Source organism: Pituophis catenifer, unplaced genomic scaffold (genome assembly GCF_029215685.1).
Source record: "Pituophis catenifer annectens isolate HBS135680 unplaced genomic scaffold, rPitCat1.0.hap2 SCAF_8, whole genome shotgun sequence".
In the NCBI taxonomy this organism is placed as follows: domain Eukaryota; kingdom Metazoa; phylum Chordata; class Lepidosauria; order Squamata; family Colubridae; genus Pituophis; species Pituophis catenifer.
Window position 1 is genome coordinate 484,055 of NW_027256888.1, and position 25,370 is coordinate 509,424.

Genomic DNA, 25,370 nt, shown 5'->3' on the forward strand with positions numbered 1-25,370 from the left:
GAATTTTAACCCTTGACAATCTGCTTTCAAATTCCTGTTTCCTACAGATAGAATCCAGAGTAGTAGAAGTACGTTGGGAAATGTTAGAGGTTTATTTACTTCAGGCACTTTCACAGTGTCCTTTCCTGAAATTGTCTACCTTACATAAGAAACAACAGGAGCCTAATAAAACATTCAGTTTTTAAAAGTATTCACTGAATGTATCTGCAAAAATAGAATATTATTACTGCTTTAATAAGGACTCAGATGATTTAAACATTCTGGCTGAAACTGAGGAAGAAAACAAAAGGGAAGGAAGGAAAGAAGGGTTAAAGCTGGGGAGAGCAAGAAACTTTCAAGAATAAATAAGTCGTAAAGGCAACTTCTTTCTTTCTTTCTTTCTTTCTTTCTTTCTTTCTTTCTTTCTTATTTATTTCGTATGGTGTAAGAGAATTCAGCATTATTGCATAAAAACTCATAAAAACAGGACATAAAATGTGTATCAAAATATAAAACAACAGCGCAATGAACCATTCTTAAAACTCACAGATCGAGAGATGAATAAAATTAAGAATAAAAAAAGGCAAACTGCTATCTTGATCAGGTTGAGTGAGTGCTGAAGGTTATTTTTTTAAATAGCAAGCTGCGATTTTTTTTACTTAAAATGGAAACTGAGCTAAGAATTTTCTCAGATTTTCAATTTTTCTCTCAAGCAAATCAAGACTCTTGCTCTCTTCATTATCAGAATGAAGAAACAAATGAACAAAAGAGTTGGAAGGAACCTTTGAAGTCTTCTAGTCCAACCCCTTGCACAAGCAGGAGACCCTGTGCCATCCCAGACAAAAGGTTGTCCAATCTCTTCTTAAAAAGCTCCAGTGTTGGAGCAGCCACAACTTCTGGAGGCAACTTCTCTTCCACTGATGAATTGTTCTCACTGATGGAAAGTTTCTTCTTAGTTCTAGGTTGCTTCTCTCCTTCATAAGTTTCCATCCGTTACTCTTCTGCCGTTTTGCCTTCGGGTGCCTTGGAGAATAGGATGACCCCCTTTTCTTTGGGGCAGCCCCTCAGCTATTGACTGTAATGGTTTACTCAACCGACGGCTGTTGTCTTCTCACCCCAATCTGGGTCTATCATTGAAGCTCAAGCAAAGCTAAGGGAAAAGAGGGGATCCACCAGTGAGAAAGGGCTGAATGTTACATCACTAAAGGGTCACGTAATTAAACCTCACATCATTTCAAGAATTGTGTCAGTGAGTCAGGCCGGAACATAATGGAAGGGACTGCTCATTTCCCACCAGCTCCATCCACAAGCGCAACTTCATATTTAAAATATGATGAATAAATCATCCAGACTAAGCCAGGAGTGACACCCCCGTTTTCCTGCTGTCAGGATTTTACATGCTCTTCGGAGACTGCCATGCAAATCAATTACAACTGGAAATAAAAGCAACTTTCCCAACAGGCACATGGCAATTGTTGAAAGAATCAAGTGTCATTCTTAGAATTCCAGCTCTCGGCACCCATTGCTGCAATCAGGGGAATTTTTTTCAGTCAGAATTAAGTATTGCATCTGCCCAAAGTATTGCCTGAGCCAGTTAGTATTTGCTAATGGTTGTTTTTAGGGTGTAACTGGGAGCATTGGACAGAGATATACTTTGCAAACAATTGTTCGGGGTTGCTTGAATAAAATTCTGAGATTAGGCGAAGGAAAGACATCCCTCTAACTCCGTAAGGAAACTCTTCCTTATTAAAAGGAAAAAGCACTATCCCTTTAGTAGCTGGCTTTAAAGAGCGGCTCCTGTTATCGTCCCTGTGATTTTGATACGTTTTTAAAAAATGCTATTATATGGGAACTGAAGTTTCGAAGAAAAGTATATTTGACTAATTTTTTAGTTATGGATATGTGGTTTGTGGATATGTAGACCGAGAGCCACGGTGGCGCAGTGGTTAGTGTGCAGTATTGCAGGCTACTTCCGCTGACTGCCGGCTACCTGCAATTTGGCAGTTCAAATCTCACCAGGCTCAAGGTTGACTCAGCCTCCCGTCCTTCCGAGGTGGGTAAAATGAGGACCCAGATTGTTGGGGGAAAGAGGCTGACTCTGTAAACTGCTTAGAAAGGGCTTTAAAAGCACTGGGAAGCTGTATATAAGTCTAAGTGCTAATGCTATTGCTATATACATACAAATACACACACACACACACACATATGTATATGTATTTGTATATGTATTTGTATGTATATACATATTCATATATGTGTGTGTGAATGTGTGCGTGTGTGTGTGTGACAGCCTTCTTTTAAAAAATGCCAGGGATTTTTCAAGAGTGATGACTAATCTACTTGGTTGTTTTTGTTTTCTCTTGCAGTTCCGTTTGACATTTCAAAACCGTTAGAATTGATTCTATGACTGACTACCTGTGAAGGCCACAATGAATTCTGTTTCTAAGTAACGTCACCTCCACCAACAGTCCTTGTTCCTCCTCCTCCTCCTCCTGCCAGGAGTATCTCACAGATCTGTCACTTTCATCTGAGGCTATAATTAGTGATGGCTGAAAAGGTCAGTGAGCAGAACAGGTTTTAGCTGTGTAGGAATTACAATGGAAACAATTCCATCCCATGCATTTATTTCTGATCGGAAACTGTATGGAGTAAGGTAAACAAACTCCCTGGACAGGCAACTCTTGGAGCAGAAGTCGGTGTTTGATTGAGAAGAATTCCTTCCCTGAAACTTTGGAGAATGGCGTCCTTTGGAGTGCACAGTAGACTTTCTCCCTGGCTCCATCCGTGTGTTTGAAGGAATGTTTGAAAACGTGATCACTTGGCAATGTTAGTCAACTCCATCAGAGATACACCGGGGTTAGATTTTTGCAGCTTATCCCACTGAGCCCATTCATTTTGAAATCCTTTTGAGTCTTTCTCAACTTCAGATGTTCTTATAATTATGCACAGTAGAAGTGTTCGGTGTGCCAAAAGCAAAAAGAAGGAAGGGAAAGGATAAAACGTGAAAAATATGGACAATTACAGTTATTGGAATTTCCTAATAGCCCATAAAGATAAGGCAAGTGGGAAATGACTGGCCCTAGAATTGGCTGGAGAGTTTTAATTTGGTTTGCCTATCTGCATGGGATTATTTTTTTTTTAAAGATAGGATGTATTAATTGCGTTTCTGAATGCATGGTAATCTCTGGGCCTGTTTTTGTTCAAGACTGTTCTGTCTACCAATCCCAACTAGATTGGGATGGATAAAAATCCATCCAATTTCAGTTGATTTAATAATAATAATAATAATAATAATAATAATAATAATAATAATAATAATAATAATAATAATAATAATAATTTTATTTCTATACCGCCCTTCTCCCGAAGGACTCAGGGCGATGTACAGCCAATTTAAAAACACAAGACACAACAATGATTAAAATTTAAAATAAAATAAAATAAAATAAAAAATAAAATTTAAAATTTAAGACTGAAATGTTTACATTCACCTGGGTTGGTTTGGTTTAACGATACCATTTGTACCATGCAGGCAACCCATAGATCTGAATTGATCTGAAACCGGTTTATACTCACTCCAGTTTCATGCAACATGCAGGCTCTGCCTGTCAATCTTATATGCCATATGAACGTGAAGATCTGAAATGGTCCTCATATGTTGAAATTAATTTGAAACAATGAAGAGTGGCACAGGTCTAAAATCTTATTCACAAGGACAGTTAAAAGGTTGTTAATAATTAGAGTGAATTAATATTTCTACTACATAAGTGATCAAGTTTGGAAAACTGCAGCAGAACTATTGTTCTGATCCTCCTGTCCTAAAACACTCATTCCATATAGGGAGAGCACAATAAATTTCAACCACAGCTGAAATAAAAAAAGATTGGTGTGTCTCAAAGCCACACGAAAGTGCTTTCATTCGGGGTTCCCTTGAGCTGTTTCCATGTTTTCTTTTTAAATACTTTGGAATGGTTAAAAATACACAGCTCTTAGGGGAGGGAGAAAGAGTATGGAATATGTGATAATGAACAGAGGGTAAGGGATTTATGGAGGAAGAGTGAAAAAGAAAGGCTATTACAAGTGTGAAAATGGAGAGAGTAAACTGGAGGAGGAGGAGATTTAATTAATTTATACAGACGCTAATTTGTAGGGCATCTATATATTTACAAGCAAGTTAAGTTGGCTGAGCCAACTGGCAGTAAATGCATTAATTCTCCCTAAAATAACAAGAAAATTGCGATTAAGACCTCCTATCGCTTAAAAACTACAGCTTTTCCTGACATTAATAAGATGTTTAGAAGAAAAAAATGGAGCCAATTCCAAATGCAATAATGTATAAGTTAAGCTTGCAGAGACACAATCAGTGTGTTTGACTCTTTGCAAGGCTCATAATCACTAAATCACACCCAAGTCTGTCTGACAGTTGTAGTTTGTATGACTTCCTAAAGATGAGATCAGATTGAATCCATATGGTTAAGAGAAACCTGTATTAAATGAAACAATTGCACTAAAGAAGCAAATGTATCCAAAAGGTAGTATTTTTTTTTACTCAAAGTTTGCAGCTCCAAAGCCACCCAGAGTCATTTCAAAATGAGATGGGCTGCAAAAACATTTAATAATAAATAAAATAAATAAAAATTTGTACTGCTGAGTCTTCTTATTTAACGAAAGAGATTTGTGGAGGAAGAGTGAAAGAGCATCTGTACTCATTAACAAATGAACAAGCTCCTTTTTTTTATTTTGCTAATATAATCAAATATGTCTTATATTGTTCCTGAAAGAGGTATAATGATGGTTGCACATGCATTTAATTCCACACATTGCCATTCCACTTGGAACCTTAATTGTTTAGCATCGGAAAGAATATTTCTGTTCTTTTGACCTCCTGTGTGAATTTTCTTTTCCAGTTGGATTTCCTCCAGGCAAAATGAAAGCACAGACAGAAAAGAAGTCTGGGGAAAAAAGTAAATACCCTGGGGAAAAAGAAGAAAGGTGGACAGAATTTGTCTTTGCACTGAATAAAATTCCATTCTAAGCTATCTTACCTAGATAGGGAGAAACCTATGGGTTGAAATCTCTGAGGATCATTCCTCAGGTGGTGCAATGGTTAAAGAGCAGTATTGCAGGCTAATTCTGTCGACTGCCAGGAGTTCGATCCTGACCGGCTCAAGGTTGACTCAGCCCTCCATCCTTCCGAGGTTGGGAAAATGAGGACCCAGATTGTTGGGGGCAAGAGGCTGACTCTGTAAACTGCTTAGAGAGGGCTGGAAAGCATTGTGAAGTGGTGTATAAGTCTAAGTGCTATTGCTATTGTGGCTTGAACTAGAGGAAGGTTGAAAAGGTGCTATGCAGTTGTAGTCCTGCCTAAAAAAGGGCTTGGACTTCCATCACTGTCATGGCTGCTAGTCTCCATTTTTTGATTCCCACTTCCCCATCCCTGATGGTCCTGATGTGAACTGATTCCACTAGAAAAATCAAGGACATGAAGGCAGGAGAAACAGAGGCAGGGCAGGGCAGAATTCAGAATGGGGAGCAAGTATAAGAAAAAGGCAATCAGGTAGAACAGGAATACAGTACAACAATAGTTTATTGGTTAGCCAATTGGCCATCTCAAGACACAACACAGCATCAACTAACAAAAGGATTGTTGTTGTTCAGTTGCTAAGTCGTGTCTGTCTCTTCGTGACCCCATGGACCACAGCATGATAGGCCCTCCTGTCCTCCACTGTCTTCCAGAGTCTGCCCAAACTCATGTTTGTTGTGTCGATGATGCCATCTAACCATCTCCTCCACTGCCGTCCCCTTCTCCTTTCGCCTTCCATCTTTCCCAACATCAGGGTCTTCTCCAAGGAGCCCTCTCTTCTCATTGGGTACAGTGAAGCCAAAGTATTTGGACTTCAGCTTCAGGATCTTTCTTTCCAAAGGAGGGTTGATTTCCTTTAGGAACAAAAGGATAAGAATAAATCTATCAAACTGCAGAACAAAATCTATTCAAACGAATGTGTCATCTTGACATGTCATCATAGGATCACTTCCATGTAATGAGCTCTCAGCTGAACAGCTCCAACTAGAGTTCTGCTGGATAATTTTTTTTTTGTACTCTGAAAGAGGTAAAACAGTCTATTCTTGAGGGCTCAGTTGTGTTGTTTTGTCAAGCAAAGATTCAAAATACTCCCCTTAGGCTGGGGTATATATTTGACAGTCAGCAAGACCCGAGAGATGTCTTCTGTAGCTGAAGTCCCCAGATGAATTTCTTCTCATCATGTGTCACCTGGAGGGATCTTCCATACTTTCCTGTGGAGTCCAGCAAGGCAATCCTAACTCTGATGAGGGTCATTCTTTGCACAAGTGCAGAACACAAATATAAGGGTGCATTGACAGCCTAAGAGAAGTGACTGTTGTGTGACTGTAGGAAGAAAGTAATTCATAATGATTCTGCAATTTGGGGTTTTACTGATATGCTCCTGCATCTACATAGGGTGAAGAAGAAAAAAAAAAAAGCATACCAATTGCACATTGTCTTAAATTACTACGTCTGCACTACTATTAATCTTCTCATCGTTCCTATCACCCATCTCCTTCCACTAATGACTGTATGACTGTAACTTTGTTGCTTGTATCCTTAGGATTTACATTGACTGTTTCCTAATAGGATTTGATTGCTTATCTGTACCCTATGACTATCATTAAGTATTGTACCTTATGATTCTTGACGAACGTATCTTTTCTTTTATGTACACTGAGAGCCTATGCACCAAGACAAATTCCTTGTGTGTCCAATCACACTTGGCCAATAAAAATTCTATTCTATTCTATTCTATTCTATTCTATTCTATTCTATTCTATTCTATTCTATTCTATTCTATTCTATTCTATTCTATTCTATTCTATTCTATTCTATATTACAGGAAAAAAAGAAACGTGGGTTGCAATTGTGAAATTTCAGCCAGATTTCATAATGCAACCGGAAATAACCTGTATAAATCTCGAGAACTACTCTGGTAAGAAAAGAAAAGTTGGGGGAGGGGTGGAAAGCAGAGATGGGATTAGAGTTAGTGCTATAGAATGTAGAGAAGCCCAGATGTAGGGCCTGAAAAGCTAATTCTTGATTTGCAATGGTACAGTGGATTGTGATGGTAATAAAGGAGGCAATCAGGATTGAATTTCATAGGCATCTTTATTAAACGTCGTTCTGAGGCCAGGTATTCAATAAAGGATGGAATATTCAAAAGCAACATTATTGGATTTCTCACTTGGTTGCCTCGAGCTTTTGCAAAGGTGATGCACCAGAATTTTTCAAGAACTACGGAATCTCGGAATTTCGAACATCAGCATTAAGAAGCACCAAAAGTTTCCAAACCTTTCGTTAGGCTACCTTTGCTTTCTGAAAGCAGAGAATGATGGGGCAGCTCTGTGCTTTGGAACCATGGAGGAGAAATCTTTTTCTCTTATGCCAAATGACCTGAAAATGTCACCCAGGCAGGCCGCAATAATTTGATTATCTTCACACTAAATTACTTTAGAATTTTAGAGTTACCTTCAGACGCCCACTTATGACTCATATTTCTGATGGTTGCAGTATCTCATGGTCATGTGATCCCCTCTTTGACCTTCTGATGAGCAAACTCAAGGAGGGAAAAGTCTGAACAACTGTGAACACATTTCTGTTCATTCTGGCCTGGATCCCCTTGGATAATTCTTCCTATTATCATCCTAGACTTCTTGACTGTCATGTCGTTGTCACAATTTAAAGGCATGACATTAGGAAAAAGCCAACAAACAAGATTCCTCCTCCTGAAAGATTAGATGTCACCTGAGATGTAAATGTAACAAGAGGATATTATTTCCTGAATTAAGACTCCTCTCCTTCTGTTTCCTTCAAGCAGGAAGATATTTCTCATTTGGCACGATGATCAACTCCCAGAAACAGCACGTCATTCATCAGCCATAAACTCCAACGACACGCCTGGAATCTGACACACGTGTCATGTGAGAACAAGCCCGGGGTGGCAGCAAAGGGAAAACAATATGTCTGTTGTTTGTGGAAATGCTAGTGCAGAAGAGAGATCGACAAAGCACCTTTTCCTTCTTTTCGTTCAATCTCCAAACAGAGCAAAAAGTTCAACCAGGAGCATTTATCTGCTTGTTCACTTTGCTCCATAAGCCGAGGATTCGCAAGGGGCCTTTCTCCTTTTGACCTCACCACATTTCCCTGGGAATAATGGCAGGTTTCACAAGCCAAGTTCTGACATGGGGCTCACCACAAAACTGAAACTTCCCTGAGAAACTCTGGCATGGCTGGAGTCCTACAGCCACTGGCCTCTGGGAACTCACCTCTGGGAATTGAGCAGAATCTCCCCTCTTTGTCAGTCAATCCTCCCTTCTAACAGAAAAGTTTAGTCAGTCTCTACCAACCTTTAATACAGATATTTGTCTAGATTGTTTATTTAGGATGGGCTACACTTTTCTCATGCTCATGTTTTGTTTTATATGCATTTAAAAACTTGAAAAACTCAGAAAGGCATATAAAACAAAACCTCGTGCAATTTAAAATATCCCCATAGTTGTCGGTCAGGTTCATCTTTTGCCAGCAAATTGCTTGTTTTCCACAGGCAGCAATGGGCATGACTGCCCACCTCCAGATAGGCCAATAGAAGAGCTTGGTGGGGGCCAGAGGCTGACTCTGTAAACAGTTTAGAGAGGGCTGTAAAAGCAATATGGAGCGGTATAGAAGTCTAAGTATATTATTATATATTACATGATATTATATTTTAGTATAGATTATTACATTACATTGTATCATATTGCATCATCATATCATATCATCTCATATATATCATCATCTCATATATCATATCATTTTCAATATATAAATATACAAGTCTAACCAAAACATAAGTAGATTGGTTGCAGGATTTGGGTTTGGCTAGTCTAGAGAAAAGAAAGACTGGGGGGGGGGGACATGGTAGCAGTCTTCCAGTATTTGAAGGGCTGCCACTAAGAAAAGAGGGTCAACCTGTTCCCCAAAGCACCAGGTAACCTGGTTTAACTGAAGGATCCTGGCAACTCTGCAGGATTGAAGTAGCCAGGTAGATGTGATGGAAGACAGGTGATTTCTCAAGGAACCATGGCATGCAAACAATTATACCTGGAAGCAAACTGGCAATCAGTGCAGCTAACAGAGACGCAGAGGCAGGCCCATTACTGCTCCTGAAGTTCTGTATGGCCCTCAAGGATGTCCCAAATTCAAAGAAAGAGAGCAAGAACGTCTATCTCCCGTATCATGCAAATGTCTGAATCAGTCTGACAGCCTCAATAGAACTGGGTCCTGATGTCAGCTAAATAAGCAACTTGATCAGCTTACATTTTTGTAGAAATAGAGGATTGTCTTATGCCCTTGATCTTCTATATTATGTATTATAAATCTGACATGATATTCTCAGTAGTTAATGCAGACTTTGTAATGCTGTATTGAATTGTATGCAATGAAATATGATATCTAATGCATAATACCTTTTGACATACCATTTCCTGACCATGCCTCTATTGGGCCCAAGTAAATAAATATGTAGACAACCCCATAGATTCCCTCCCATAGTGTAAATAAAAGCGATCCTAAGCTTATGGCAAGGAAGGGATATGGAAACCAATTGGTTGCATTTTATAGACCCTCCCAGGGTCTTCACTTGGAAGCATGGACACCTCCCAGGCATAGAACCTCACACATAATTGTAGGAACATTTTGCGTCCTTATATTAAAATATAAACAAAAGGAAACCAAAGTATTTATCCGATTTCATTGTAATTTTCTGGTCAGTGCATTCCGTTTGGATGTGGTGTTTGGTTTAGCCTTTTCCAGAGTTCAGAATTCCTCCGGAGGTTTGAGTCAAGTCCATTGCTGCCCAGAGTGTTTGGGATTTTCCATGGCCTCCTCCTTTTTGCCCCCTGCTTTTAAAGTCTGCCAAAGTCCATGGCTCTAAAACAGCGATAAACAAACGGACCCGAAACCAGATATGTCAAAACGGAATAGCCTCTCCGGTTCCCACACACAAAACCTTGGGTGTGCCAAGTGTGAAGAAGGCCTGTCAAAAGGAGGAATAAGGGAGTCTATGGTCTTTAAAAATCACAGATTCCACAGGATTTGGTGGACTCCTCTTTGGTGACCCACCCCCACCCAAATATTAACAGGAAAGACCTACAAATACCCTTAGAGCTAATTCTACCCCATGATGGATTCTTGTTTTAAGGTCTCTGTGAAATACAGAATCTTTTTTCTTATCAGCATGGATCTTGTATGGATCTTCCAATATGAGCAGGAGGATCAGGGAGGAGGAGAAGAATGTAGTCCTTATCTCAACTGGTGATAGAAAAACCAATAAATTTCCCCCACAAAAGCTGAGGATGATTTATGAAGGGCAACCCCTTTTATTTATACCATGTATTTCCCCCCCCTTTTTGTAAGAAGGATTATGGTTGATTTAAAGTGTGCATCTGGAAGAAGAGGCAGGAAAGAGAAGGGAAGAAGGAAGACAAGAATGTGGAGTTTATTTTTATGTTTGACTTGAGGGAGAGGGACTTTCAGCTGAGGGTAGAAAAGCAATACATCTTAGCAACAAGAATATCCCTATCTCGGTGATAGAAAGTTTGTCTGGCATGAAGAGCATTGCGGTTTGAAGCACTGCACATCATATGATATAAGCCTGTATGAAAAATATAGGACTAAACTTCATCAGCATGTCAGTTAAGTACCCTGGCACGAAAAAGAAATTTTCTTTAATTTTCTCCATGGAACTTCAACTTTCATAAGAATTAATCTTTCAAAACTCAACGTATGCTGAAGTCCAGCATTATGGTACAATCTAACTCTTAAATTATTTGCTATTCCAGACATGTTTCCCTGGTGTCTTCCCCATTGTGGGAAAATCTGGAGTGGTTTGTTTTGCTGAGTCTGCATGTAACAAAAGCAAATGAAAAACATTCCTGCATCATCTGCAGACAAATTCTACCTGGATATGTTTTCCATTATTATGAATTTCGAAATAACTCCTGGAGTTCTGTAGACAGGAAAACATGTAAAGGAACTGATCTCGCTATCTTCCCGGATATGGCACTGAAAAAACTGAATCAGATGCCTCTTGTTTTTCCCACTGAGAGGAAAAAAATCCAGGTTCTTAATCTCCTTGGAGATAGGGCGGCATACAAAATTTATAAATAAATAAATAAAATAAGGTTGGTTTTAGAAGGGCCCCCATTTTTCATCCTAAATTGCATGCCTCTTTCTTGTGAAATTGGAAGCGATTTGCTTTTTCAGGAGATGCTTTTTCAGGGTCCAGACCGAGATGGTGAAGCAGCAGGAAGATTGAAAGGAGGATGATTCTGTAAGACAAACTCCTTTTGTTTTAAACAAATGTGATTTTTTTTTCTCCCATGAAGAAATCAGGCACCTTGTTGGTATTTTCCTTATAGTAAGCACAGAGTAACTGAAAGGAAACAGGCTATGAAAAATCACCATGGTAGTAAATTATTTCCATCTGCAAGCCCTGTAAATCGTGTGGACATGAAAAGAGAAGCTCCAGTAAGAGCTCCGGAGACTCATGGCTTTGGATGCAGGGAAGTTCGTCTTCTGAGGACTTTATTCCGGAGCCAAGATTAAGAAACACAAAGTCATAACTCAGGAACTGGACCATGTCAGAGCAATTGTACCATGGAAATGTACTCCTTCCTTTCCATGATTGCTTTTATCTTAGGAAAAAACTGTTTCAGGAATCTGCAAAATAAACAACCCCAAATACGAGCTCCTTCATATTCATTCTTCCTTCAAAGCCAGATTGTGACCTTCTGCAAAAGACATTGCGAGGCTCTGAAGAAGCCATTCTTCTTTCCCAGCAGATTATCACGACAGCTGGCCCAAAGGCGCTCGCTTGGGAAGACCTCAAGAAGCGGCTACTAGCTTTGCAGCTGTCATATGACAAAAACCATACAGCCCCACCTAACACCATTCTGAGGTCTACTTGCAAACTGGAACCACTTAATTGGGCCCAAAATATACATTTTATATACAATTCAAAGCCACCTTGCTAACTCTGATCATGCTGAATCTGACAAAGGACCTCTTCGACTCCCACTTGGCTTCTGGAAACTCCCTGGTGGTAACAAGGCAGGGAAACAACACACAAAATTTGCATTTTTTCCTGGGAGATTTGTTTCCATTTCTGAGTTTCACCACAGGCCTGACATTGCCTGCCAGTCTTCCATCCGAGTCAACTAGACTCAACCTGGTTTAGCTATTGCCTGGTAAATAAAGAGTGAATTTGGTTGCACCTTAGGGTGCGGGACTTCAACAGTGCTTCAAGCCAACATCACTTTGAAGCTGCTTCTCAAAACAAAAAGCCCACCCACACTTTTAAAAGAGACCAAAGGAGCCGTTTTATTGCCTTTGCCTCATTCCAAGTTCTTTTTCTTCAAAAGTATTGAATCTTTGAATCCATATAAATAACAAGAACAAAACTTCATTTTAAGCGATTAAGGAAAAGAACCTATATCAAAGTGGTAATTACACAAATCTTTAGGATTCAATTTAAAGCATTAATCTTAGACCACAAGGTCCAATCTTGCCTTTCCATTGATCCAAAGATAATACGAATTTTGCTGACCAACAAATATCCTTCAAGGAATACATAATCATCTTTGTTTTTGCAATTGTAACCTCAGCAATAATATCTAATCGATAAGGAACAATCAGTGGCCATGTCTAAAGTATATAATTCTTACATTCTTTCAAATGAATTACTGGCGGTGTAATTCACTTCCCACATAAAAAAGAAGACAACCAACTTTTTTTAAAAAAAGATTGCAAACTCCTTTATATCCCAGTTATATCTTTTTTTTTACCCAAGTAACTGTTTTTTTAAAATCATATCCATCATTCAAAAATCCCAGAAGCCAGAATAGAAAGTTTCATTTCTCAATGAAAACTTCCTCAATTCCTACAGGTTTTTTCAACTATCTAGAACTTCTACCTCGATTGAAAGGTGAATTTTTTTTTTTAATTTGATTTATATGCCGCCCTTCTCCGGAGACTCAGGGCGGCTTACAGTGCGTTAAGCAATTAAGAAATGGTGAACCTTTGGGCTTTCCTTTTAAATAAAGAACTAATGAGAACATAAATAGGCCTCCTTTGTTGGGTTGACACACGTTTCAAATCCTTGTCTTGATTCTAGCTTGATGGGACAAAGTAAGAATGCAACCTGGGTGGCAATGTGTTAAATAGTCCTGGGCTGGGCATTTTATTAAAATCCAAAGTGTAGTCCTTGCTTCATACTCTGTGTTAGGTCATACTCAGGTTTTTCTAATTTCTGCAGAAAAGGGAAGACTATTTGAATCATAGAATCCTGGGGCTGGAAGGGACCTTGGAGGTCTTTATTTATTTATTTTATTTTATTTATTGGTTCGATTTATATGCCGCCCTTCTCTGGAGACTCAGGATGGCTTACAATGCGTTAAGCAATAGCCTTCATACTTTTGTATATACCTGCTTAGTAGGGCTTTCGGTCCCCCCTAAGCGGTGTTCTTTTTTTTAATATACAAAGTCATCTTATTGCCCCCACAATCCGGGTCCTCATTTTACCTACCTCAAAAGGATGGAAGGCTGAGTCAACCTTGAGCCTGGTGAGATTTGAACTTGCAGTAATTGCAGGCAGCTGGTGCTAGTTAACAGCACATTAGTCTGCTGCGCCACCAAGGCTCTTTAGTCTTCTAGTCCAACTCCCTGCCTAAGGCAGGAGATCTTATTGTATCCTGGACAAATGCCTGTCCAATTTGTTCTTGAACACCCATTTCTTGAAGGATGTCTATATTTATTTCTTCTCTCCATCTTTGGTAGAAGAAAATAATGCTCTATTTATGAGATCAGCATGGAAGAAGGTTACTCTACACAAATTGTGTGTGTGTGTGTGTGATTAAACATTAAATGACTCCCTTTTAGCCTTCTGCTTATTAAATAACCCCCCTTTAGCTTTCTAATCATAACACACACTTCCAAAGACTGTAGGGTGATTCCAGAGATCCTCCCCACATACAGGCAGACACGAACCGTCTTCTCAATGCCTTGGATACAGACATAGCATTTCTCCACCCCTTCCTTTGCCTCTGTTCCTTGTCAGTGGAGCCTCTTCCCTGAAAACAAAACAAAACAAAAACATAATGACCACAAGGCTGATTTTACTGAGCGTGGTCATCTGTAGGAGAGACCAAGGGTGGAAGAAGTGACGCTATCGCCATCATAATGTAAACAATGCAATGCATGTCATTTACATGAAGATGTTCATGATGCAGGTGATGTGACGGGGACTTCTAAAAGCAACGGGAGCAATATTCAGCCCCATCCAACAACAGAAGACAAAATTGAGCGACCACTGGCTGAGTTTTGCCTGTTGGGCACTGTTGCTATGGTCTAGGCAATTATCTGGTTTTTAAAATGCTTTTAATATATGCGATGGACCTATTTTATGCCACCCACGGTGTTCTTGGGGTTGGCAACCTTAGCAAATCTAACAAATAAAAATAAATATTGGCATTCATGGGCACAGAGGTTCCCAGCCTGCTGGAACATGCAATTGTGTATAGTTTGCTCAAGGCAACTCCTATTGAACTTGAATAGATTGTTGTGTTGACATACTGTTAAATGGACCTATGTTTAAGCTATGATCGAAGCAGAATAACAGAGTTGGAAGTAACTGGGGTATAGGAGGGCCAGGAAAAGAGAGAACAACCTTCTCCCGTGCTCTTTATTTTTTTATTTATTTTTTGTCAAGCATATATAAGATAACAGATAAAAATATAAAACATGATTATGAATACATGAAATGCATATGAATGAAGAGGGACAATAGGACAGGGAGGGTCTCATCTGATCTCATAAGATGGAGGGTTATTTTCTGAGCTCCAAAATGAAACACAGGCATTCTTGAAGGCATGGGTCTTCAAGAAAAGATTGTCCTGGAGGCAATAAGGTCACATGTAAATTGGTTTCAATTTAACAGTTGATCAATTAGAAGTCTTTATCTAAGATGTCTAATTACAGCTGTGAGATGCTGGCTCTGCTCAGTCAAACCTGTAACACACGCAAAAACAAGACACTTTTTTCTTGAGTTATTGCCAATGGATCTAAAATATATGTGTCCTCTATACTAAGAAATGAAATGCTCCTCTTTTTCCCCCTTTCAAACGGAGCCTTCTCTCTGTATACTAGAAAAACAGAAATGTTTGTTTATCCATCTGCCTCCCTCCGTCTGCTGCTTGAGAAAAGCTGTAGGCAAGGACCAGAGGTTGCTGAACTTGGCCATGTGTGTAAGAGATACTAACAGGATGACCACCAAGAAAAACGTCTACAAATAGGCATACACAGATGCCTATCCATAAACATGTGGACGTGTGTATTTTGTGTGTGCCATAACACACATACATACACACACACACCATCCTTTAGCAACCCAAACCCCATTGTTTTTGAGTAGGAAAAGATCGCCAGGAGGTGCTTCAATCTGCTTTGATGAGGCTTCTCCAGGCCTCCCAAGAAGACCGGGAAGAAAACAAACGAGAACAAACCTAGAATGGCAACAGGCAGAGGAAGAATTTGGGGCCACCATGCTGTATTCAGCCTCTTTCTCTCTCCCCCTGCCCCCCCCGCCATTTATTGGGTTTTGTTTATTGGCTCTATTTATTTGAAAGATTTCCAGATTGCTTGAAGGGAACAAATGTTCCAACAGCAAGTTAGAACAATAAAACAATAGTGCTATCAAATATAGGCAGAGATAAAAGAGGCAAGTTTGATACAGTCCACAAATCCCAGCAAGGAAAACATCCTGATGAATCAATATTAAAAATCAAAACAGAGAAACAACTCACTGGAGTGCTTCAAAAAAGTCCACTCCAGGAAAACCCAGGAAACAGATCAAGTCCACTGTAGCCTGACCGCTTAGAACGGATGGATCCCTATGGAAACCCATTCCAAAAACTCTGAGACTGCTGAAGAACGGAGGGCTGCAAGAAAGGCTCAATGAGGGATTTGATTCAAAGGAGAGTCGATCAAGCCATTCCCCAAGTCAACCCACACATCGCATCAGGATGGATGCTTTGGAGGGTTTCAAAGGCACTGAGTAATTGCTCAACTTTACCTCAAGTAAGGTTTGGGACTCCTGGCTTTGCAGAGGCCAAAGTCCTTTTCTTTCCAGAGGAAGATAGGAGATAAGGTTATTGGTGGGTTGAGTTCTTTAAGGCTGACATGAGGAGTTGGCCAATGAGTCAGGGCAACAAGCCTGCTAGCTCAGGGGAAAAAAAGTTTGCCTGGAGAATGGAAGGATTTATGATTTTCTCCACCATTCAGTCAGATATGAAGAAGCTTATTGGATGAGAAGCAAAACATCCTCAAGGAAAAACAAAGTCCAGTCAGAACTGAAGAAGCTTCTTGGATGAGAAGCAAAACATCTTCAAGGAAAAACAAAGAAAGTCCTGTTGCCTTTTGAAAAAGGACCTTTGGGACAACCCTGATCTGGATGACTGAGACTCTCCATAGACATGTAACTTAAGTATGACTGAGTCGGACTGAACTCCAGCTGACCACAAAGGCATCGTTTCACCCTTTCAGCCTGCATCCAGCAGTAACTTGTAGCTCTTTGAGGGAGACCCCCGTAATCTCTCTGATCCCCCTTCATCAGCCTCCTTTATTGCCTTCCCCTTCTTCTACGTCTGTCAATCTTGTCAAGCTTCATTGGTTTTCCTAATGCATCATTGACCTGAGGTTTTGCTTGCTGATCTTTGTCTCAAGGAAGCAATCATTTTTATCTGGTCCCTGACTGACTGATGTGCTCTTTTGACAGGTGCTGTTGGAAAATGTCTACAAATCCATCTTTTGAAAGCGCCTCTCTTGTTTCTTTCCCCCTTTCTCAGTCTTCAGCTCTACTTTGCCTCTGGGGAAAAAAAAAAAGACCTCTGCTCTAATTATTGCAGACTTTGTTGTCACCAAAATGTCCTTTCCTTCACAATCGCGGCTTCCTTTGTCATCCCCTTTGTCTGCATGATTAATCTCTGCTTAATCTCTTCTTTATCTCCACTCTGATTCTTAAACTGTGCACCATCTTTTTTGCACTTTCTGTTTTCACTTTCAATGGCCTCTTCTCACTTTTCTTTAAGCTACAAGTGTCTTCACCTCCATATCCCACTATTTCATTTTCTAAGTTTGATCCAAGCTGCTATTCTCCCAAAGTTGTCATGCTTATAATTTATATGTTAAAGGGCCCATGGACAATATGCATTCTTATCTCACTTTCTTCCCCATCGGTTTCTTCAAAATCAGTTCTTATTGTAGCTTTTGGCTCATTATTCATTAGATGATTCATTACCAAAATAATTCAATATTCTCATTCATGCCCATTAACCTTAATATATTACATTTCTCCTGTTTGCTAGAAATACATTCCTCAATTTTTCCCAACCTTTTGTCATCGCAGTGCTGCTCCATACATCTACGTAGCTGGCTTGGGTCAAAGAAAATAAATTCCCCAACAAATGAATAAACAAATTTTGAATTATTACAATAATTCTGTGATTATAGGAGAAATAACATATAACAATTCTGCGCTCATATAATAGAATAAATAACATTTTGTTTTTCTCTTAGAACACAAATGTCTTTTTGGAACAAATCCCTTGTTTATGAGTCATTCTCAATGGGATTCTTCTGCTGCAGTGCCAGGCATAACATCTTCCTAACATTTCTGTGTTCAATGCTGATTTATAATGTTGAAAAAAACAGAGGGATTACATTAGAATATTAATTTATTTTTCAAAGTATGAAGAATGTATGCAATTGGCATGCATTGATTATAATCTAAATATAGCAACAAATGAAAAAAATGTCTTCCTCATTATTCCTTTGGCAATAAATTAGGCATCTATGGCTCTTGCTGAGCCTTCTCATGGTTTGGACGCTTACAAACGATTTCTAGTTGCACAGTTTGTCCTCAATGCATGAAGGATGAGAACAGGATGGCAGGGCAAGACAACCTTGCTTGTCCCCCCCCCCCCCAGTCCTTGAGAGAAGGCAGGACTATTGGGCTTGAGATGTTCAACACATGGAAGGACAGCATTGCTATAGAACAATGGCTAAAATGTGCAATTTGTTAAAAAAGAAAAGCACGGATCATACATACGCAGGCAATGATAATGCTATGCAGCAGGGGTCACATTGTTTGTAATATTTTTTTTTAAATGTATCCTCATATACTATCTTGATAAATAACTTGAAGCAGTGACAGAACTACTGCCTCTTCCTCCCCTTATTTTCCCCATAATGAGTCCTTCGGGAGGGGGGCGGTATATAAATTAAATTATAAATAAATAAAATAAATAAATAACAATAACCCTGCGAGGAGGGTTAGGCTGAGGGAGAGAGGAGGAGGAGGAAAAGAGGGAGAGAGAGAGGGAGAGAGAATGAATAACCAATCTGCATCTCAAACCATCCTTGATATTTACTTGTAACAACAAAAATCTGTTTCTTTCCAAAATAGTCATTTGGAAATTCATTAGCTGATGTCCCAAGTATATAACTCTGACTGTTCATGGGGGCTGCCATAAAGTTTAGTGTGGCAATCTATGGAGTTTAGTTTAGTGTAGTTCTGAGGCTTTATTTAGGCAGGCAACAATGCCAATGAATATTCTGGGTGAGGGTTTGTTGTCTACCCACCGCCTTGCAATTTGCTTCGTTTGTGAAGAGTCAGGAGGATCCATGAAGGAATCTAGAGAAAGGATGGAAATAGGGTCCTATGAATTTCTTTTGAACTCCTTTTCCCGCTCATTACGGTAAAAGGACCTTCACAGCAGGTTCTAGCTTCCTATTACTTTGCTAAAATGATCAAGTGACTAGGTACACAGTCAGGTAATCCTGTTCAAAGGAAGAACAAGAAACATGGAATTTCTCCATTATTCTGAGCAAACCAGCTCCTGGGCGTCCAGTGTGGAAGTAAAAGAAAGCTAGGAAGGGGAAAAATGGGGAGAACACAAGTGAAGGAATTACTATCCATCCCCAACATGATCTTCCCTTTTTTACCTTTAGAAACCCGCTGTCAGGTTTCGATGCTATCTCAAAATAAATGAATTTCTGACACCCGCTCCATGTGAAGCAACGGGTTTTGCAGGTAAACACGTACCCATGTTCAAGTTGAATTGGCTCCAGCTAGTTTCAGGAACATGTCCCTGCACCTGTCTTGGCAGGAGCACCGAGGTGATTTGCTATTGCCTTCTTCTCAGATGTATTTCCATCTTCCTTGTCTAGCCTAGAGAGACGAGATTCCCATCAAAGGTTTCCACCTGCCTTGGACCGTTCCAAGATTCTAAGTGTGCGCTTGTGAAGATTATAAACTGGTACACTGTGGTTTGTTTTCTGTCTCCCCTGGTTACCAGCCTTTTTGCTTGATATTCAGGCAGTTACATTCACTGATAATGTAGCACCACAGTACAACAGAAACATTATGAGCCAAATCGTTATGCCTGTAAATGACAGGATGCCGTTTATTTGCTTTAATGACTTCTCCTGTTTCCGAATTCTTTCATCCTTCATCCTCACACTTTTCAATCAGCTAGAATTAGTTTAATGGATAAATATTCCTGCTTGGTTACTCCTTCACGGCCCAACCCAATTATCACTTTTGTTGGAAACCATAACACCGCAGAGCTGGAAACAAAAGGAAACCATATGTATTTATTTGTGAAGTTTGCTTTGAAATTAATCCAAATTCTGTTTTTGTAAATCTGATGGTATTTGTTTCCCCCTCCCCCCCAAATTGGCAACACTTTCCCAAATTTGTTTGGGAATTAATAGAATGGCATATGCTTCTGTCACAGCCACATCAACAAAACTGCATTTATACGGCACTTGATGTTTTTCTGACATGCCACAGCTGACGTTTGCCTGAACATGCAGCCCCAAGCTAATAGAATGCAAACAGGAATGCTTCCTAACGTCTCAAAACTTTAAGCTTTTTTATGGCAGAGTGAAAAAAATCTTCTCTTTTGGACAAAATAATAAATGCATGCATGCATACACACACACACACACACATATTTGAAAAAGAGAGAGAGGTAACAGGAGGAGAGAGCTTGAGACTGAAGCCACAATGCAAAACATGATCATTTCAATGCAAGTAAAAACAAAAATTAAAAGATTTTTGGACAGAAAATATTAATTTGGAAATTGGTTAGCTGGAGTGTCTCACTCACAAACTGTGATCTTTTCAGGAGGCTGCCATAAAGTTTAATATTGAATTCAATTGTCTTTAGCTTACCTTACCTTAACTTAGCTTAGTTTACTTAACTTTAGTTTAAGCTGGTTTTCTTCTGTATGTCCAATGTAGCAGGAATTTCATTTGGTTTAATTTCATTTGTTAGTTTAGACTCAATCATTTATTTAGACAAGCCACAACACAGCTGTTTATACTGGATGAATCCTCTGTTGTCTACCCCTTGTAATTGTAGTTAACTCATGGTGGCTACTTTTCCATAGTATTTTCCAAAGCATCAGAGGACATAACAGCAGGAAACAATGAATGGAAGCTAACCAAGGAGAGAAGCAACCTAGAACTAAGGAGGGATTTCCTGGAGGAACAGAAGTTGCCTCCAAAAGTTGTGGATGCTCCATCACTGGAAGCTTTCAAGAAGGGACTGGACAGCCACTTGTCTGAAATGATCTAGGGTCTCCTGCTCAAGCAGGGGGCTGGACTAGAAGACCTCCAAGGTCCCTTCCAGCTCTATTCTGATTGAGAACTGATTGATTGAGAAATAAGTATGGAAGAATTGAGATGGAAGAGTTCAGTACTGAGGTGACATTATATCTTTACAATCAGCACAAATACTTTCAAAGCCTGCTCTTTATTTTTTACTTCAAAGGCACATCCTGCTCAGTGATTATAAACAAGAGGCAAAAATTCTTATTTAATCACTATTCTGTCCAAGCTTCCACAAGGCCTCAAGTGATAGAAATCTCTTTGCTTTATGCAAAACTCCATGCAAAGGAAGAGCAGAGTCAATAAAAGTGGTCAGGGGCAATAAGGATAACTAGGTGCTAATTCCACTCTTACAACACAAGGCAGCACCAATTAGCACAAAGAAGCATCTTGTACAAAGCCTATTTATCCCCACCCTATGGGGTTACAAGTGCCAAACATGGACACATGCAATAAAGCATAAGCTAAAGTTAGTCACCACAGAAATGAGATGTTTGAGGAAAGCTGCCGGAGTGACCAGAAGGGATAAAATCGTAAATGAGAGCAGTGGTGGTACAGTACTGTAAGTGAAAAGAGTCATTGTAGGTAACTTGGCCTTCTCTTTTACCTTTCAAAATGGGAAGGGGAGAGGTTGGCAGAGGAGAGGGGCACCTGTTCACTGGGGAGTAACAGAATAACAGAGCTGGAAGGGATCTTGGAGGTCTTCTAATCCAAATCCCCTACTCAAGCAGGAGACCCTAGAGCTCAAATTCAGAAGTAGAGTAAGGGGTAGATGCTTATTATTGATTTAAATGTACTATAACTTCCCATTCCCATAGATTCTGGGTGGCACATGAAAACAATAATGTTAAAAACATAAAACACCACAGGTAGACCAGACTAAAGCAATCATAACACTGCCCGGAGTCTCTCTCTCTCTCTCTGAGGGAAATGAGCAATTAAGAAGTATGAGACAATAACAAACCAAGATGAGGGATCCCACGAAAAACAAGGTTCAAGGACTTGAGAAACCCAAACTCTGTGGGAGAGAAGCTGTTCTGGAAGGCGGCAGCTATAAGAGAGAAGGTCCAACAAGATGGCAACGTTGAATGAGGAGACCTGGACTCCAGCCTCTCTCCTGGAATGTACTGGGAAGCCAGAAACCACAAACTGTGTGTGGTTTTTAGTGGACATGTCCACACTGTCAGGCTAAACTTTTCATTTAATGACAATAAAGAGAGGGATGCTCTTTTGTCAGCCTCTCTAGATTGGCAGATGTATCTTTCTTCAATATTGGCAGAGCAGGAGAAACCTGTAGGAAGTTCACATAATATACACAAGGCTGTCCGCGTAACAAAAGTTGCTCAGTCACCCCTTCTTCTAGTCACGGTAACTAACAGCACAATATGTGGGATAGTCCCTGTTCTAGCAACCATTTTTATAATCTTTCTACTCCTACAAAAGAAGTTGGGAGGCAGTCATTTCACACTCTCCTTCCCGTTTCTTTTTCCAACTGGGGGGAGAAGGGACAAAAGTTTTTTTTTCAAAAAAAAACATCAAAATGATGCAGTTGTGATGGATAAAATTGATAGCATCTGTCTTCCAGTGTTTCTGGTGGCTTTTCATCCATCTGCCATTTCATTATATAATAGAAACTGAAACATGGTGATTGAATGCCTAGAGTAGTCCCGTTTTTGGCAGACCTCTCTAGGAGTTTGACCTCTTGAGACAGATAAGGGATAATGGGGGAAGTTCACCCTGGAGGTGGCTGATGGTCCCTGTCCTGTCAATCTCTTAGTTTTCAAAATCTTAATCTGTGTGGTTTTAACTTTTTATTTATTTTTCTACTTGTTTTATAACTTGTAAGCCTCCCAGAGTCCCATTATAGGAAGATGGGTGGCATAAAAATGTAATAAATAAACAAACCCATGAGCAGAAACTTTCATGATTCAAATGACTTGAGAGGATAGTTCAGCCCCATGCAGGATTGGGCCTGCTTAGAGATAAATCTGACTCTCTGGAGTTAGGCCACCAGGTCAAATGTTCAATACAGCAGCTTCTCCCATGAACCCAAGGGAGCCCATCATAGAATCATTCCATGGTCTCTTCAGCGACACATCACAGATGCCACTACCTGTCCAATAGTAGAGCCATCTTTCACAGGTCTCTTTTTTAGAAGGAAAAATGGAAATGGCATGGGTAAGTTATATAGACAGTATAAAAAAATAATTATGCATTACCCTAATGGGGTGCGTTAACAGAAGTCCTGACTGTTGGGATCTGTTTCCTTTCCTATCAAACACCTAATAGTCTTCTGTCTACAAATTGCTATGAAATTTATATTTTAATTACATAAAAAAACCAGCTTGATTTGCTTATGATTATCTCTATAATTTTGCTTATGTGTTGTGTCTGGACAGACTCTTTACCTCCTGCCAAAACAGCACACTTTATAGATAATTTGCTTAATGCAATTTGCATATTTTTCAGCCAACTATGCATTATTCATATACATATGCATATTATTATCTATTATGAAAAATATTGCTCTTAGGTAGGTCCTTTGTTGATCCACTGAGTGCCACATCAATTTACAAAACATTAATTGTTCTCGAAAGATGTGCCATTCTTGGAAGTAAACGAGAGTATTTTTTGTTTTACTGAAGTTTGGAAAAGGCTGTTCTGTTTACTCTTTATAAACCGCTCTAGGCAAGGTAATCTGAGAAAAATAAACACTAAAATGTTGGGAGGCCAAAGTGAGACTGTTGATCTCACCACTGCGATCTTGTGAGATCCGGCCATGAGCGGTGTGTATGGGTTTTTAACATTTCTTATTGTATATTGTTTATATTGTCTTTGTTGTAAGCCGCCCAGAGTCCTCGGAGAGTTGGGCGGCATAGAAATACGAATAATAAATAAATAATAGAAGATAGATAGATAGATAGATAGATAGATAGATAGATAGATAGATAAGAGAGAGAGAGAGAGAGAGAGAGAGAGAGAGAGAGAGAGAGAGAGAGAGAGATGATGATGATGATAGATAGATGATAAATAGATAGATAGATAGATAGATAGATGCATTTCCTTTTAAATTGTATTATAAAAACAAGCAGTTGTGCTTAGATGCAGTTATCAAAATGTTAAGTCTTTAGCACTAGAACTTTTACAAATCATATTTGGAAGTTGACCCCGCTTGGACTCAAAAATAGCAAATATTATCTTATATTTCTTGATTGCTAAACAGGAAGCCACAACAACTTCTTGCTAAATCTGAAGAATGATCTATAAGTCCCGAATCTCTGTAAAAATAGCATTTCCACGCTCTATGGATTATTTCTAAATAACCACTATAGATGGGAGCCAACTTTAATTCTTTCACCAAGTCTCAGTAGGATAGAATGCAGAATGTGAAATGATTAGCTAAATTCTTAGATCTTGTTAATGTACAAGATTTCTAGTTCACAGAAAAATTCAAATATGTTAATTATTCTGTTTTTAGGTGCAGTGTAAGTCAAGCATTTTGAAAGGAATCTATTAATTTTTCAATGTGGACCTCAGGGACACGAATTTCACCTGTTTCTGTATAAAAACCATGCCTATCCTCCAAAGCAGCTGAAGGCAGGACAAGAAGCAATGTGTGGAAGATCATTCGACAGACATCCAATCTGGAACCAAGGAGGAATTTCCTGGCAGTGAGGACAATTCATCAGTGGAAGAGACGTTGCCTTCAGAAGCTGTGGGTGCTCCAACACTGGAGGTTTTTAAGAAGAGACTGGACAGCCATTTGTCCAGAGTTGGACAAGAAGATCTCCAAAGTCCTTTCTCACCCTATTGTTCTACGTTTTATATTCAGTACGCTATGATAGCAACAAGCACCATTGTGGAAACAAAATAAATCAGGGTTTGTTTTACTTCCTTTTCCCTGCACTCGTTTTTGGTATCTAATGATGGAAGGCATTTATTTTCGTTTCCCTATTTTAACTTTGTGTTTATGTATTTTAAATTTGTCCCCACACACAAATGAGAAGTTTTATTTAGCAAGGTTGAAAAGTATCTATGCTGAGGATGTGAAACATAAAATTAATTGCCTAATGGGAGATGGGAAAATGTCATTTTCTTTTCTTTACTTTCCTTTTTGAAAAATGACCTTGTCTAAGGCAAAAGGAAAGAGGGAAGGTGAAACAGAGGAGAAACGTTTATCGAATTATCCAAGGCCATCTCCAGGAAAAAAAGTGCAATGTGTATAAAACATCTTTTGATGACAAGATAAACATCAAGGAATAAAAATAACCATCCATAAATTTATGACACAAATATTCAATATTAAAAATGTTTAAAACACTTTATTCTAAGTGTTTAGCTTATGTAAGGACACCACTGTACCTTTTGAGAATGGTTATATTTATTTTTCTGGTTGGGCGGAATTCCAGACTTTTAAAAAAGAATAATTGTCAGTGTTCGACATTTTAGGTGTTCCTATCTTTTTAACAAAAATGTTTTTTTTTTTTTTAAAAAAAAGGGAATCTGGGTTTAATTTTCACACTACATTTGTCAGATATACGACACTCCCTGCTTTACAGAATTAGCACTTGAATCCATTGCAAAAATTTTAGACAAATACATGCAGCAAATAAA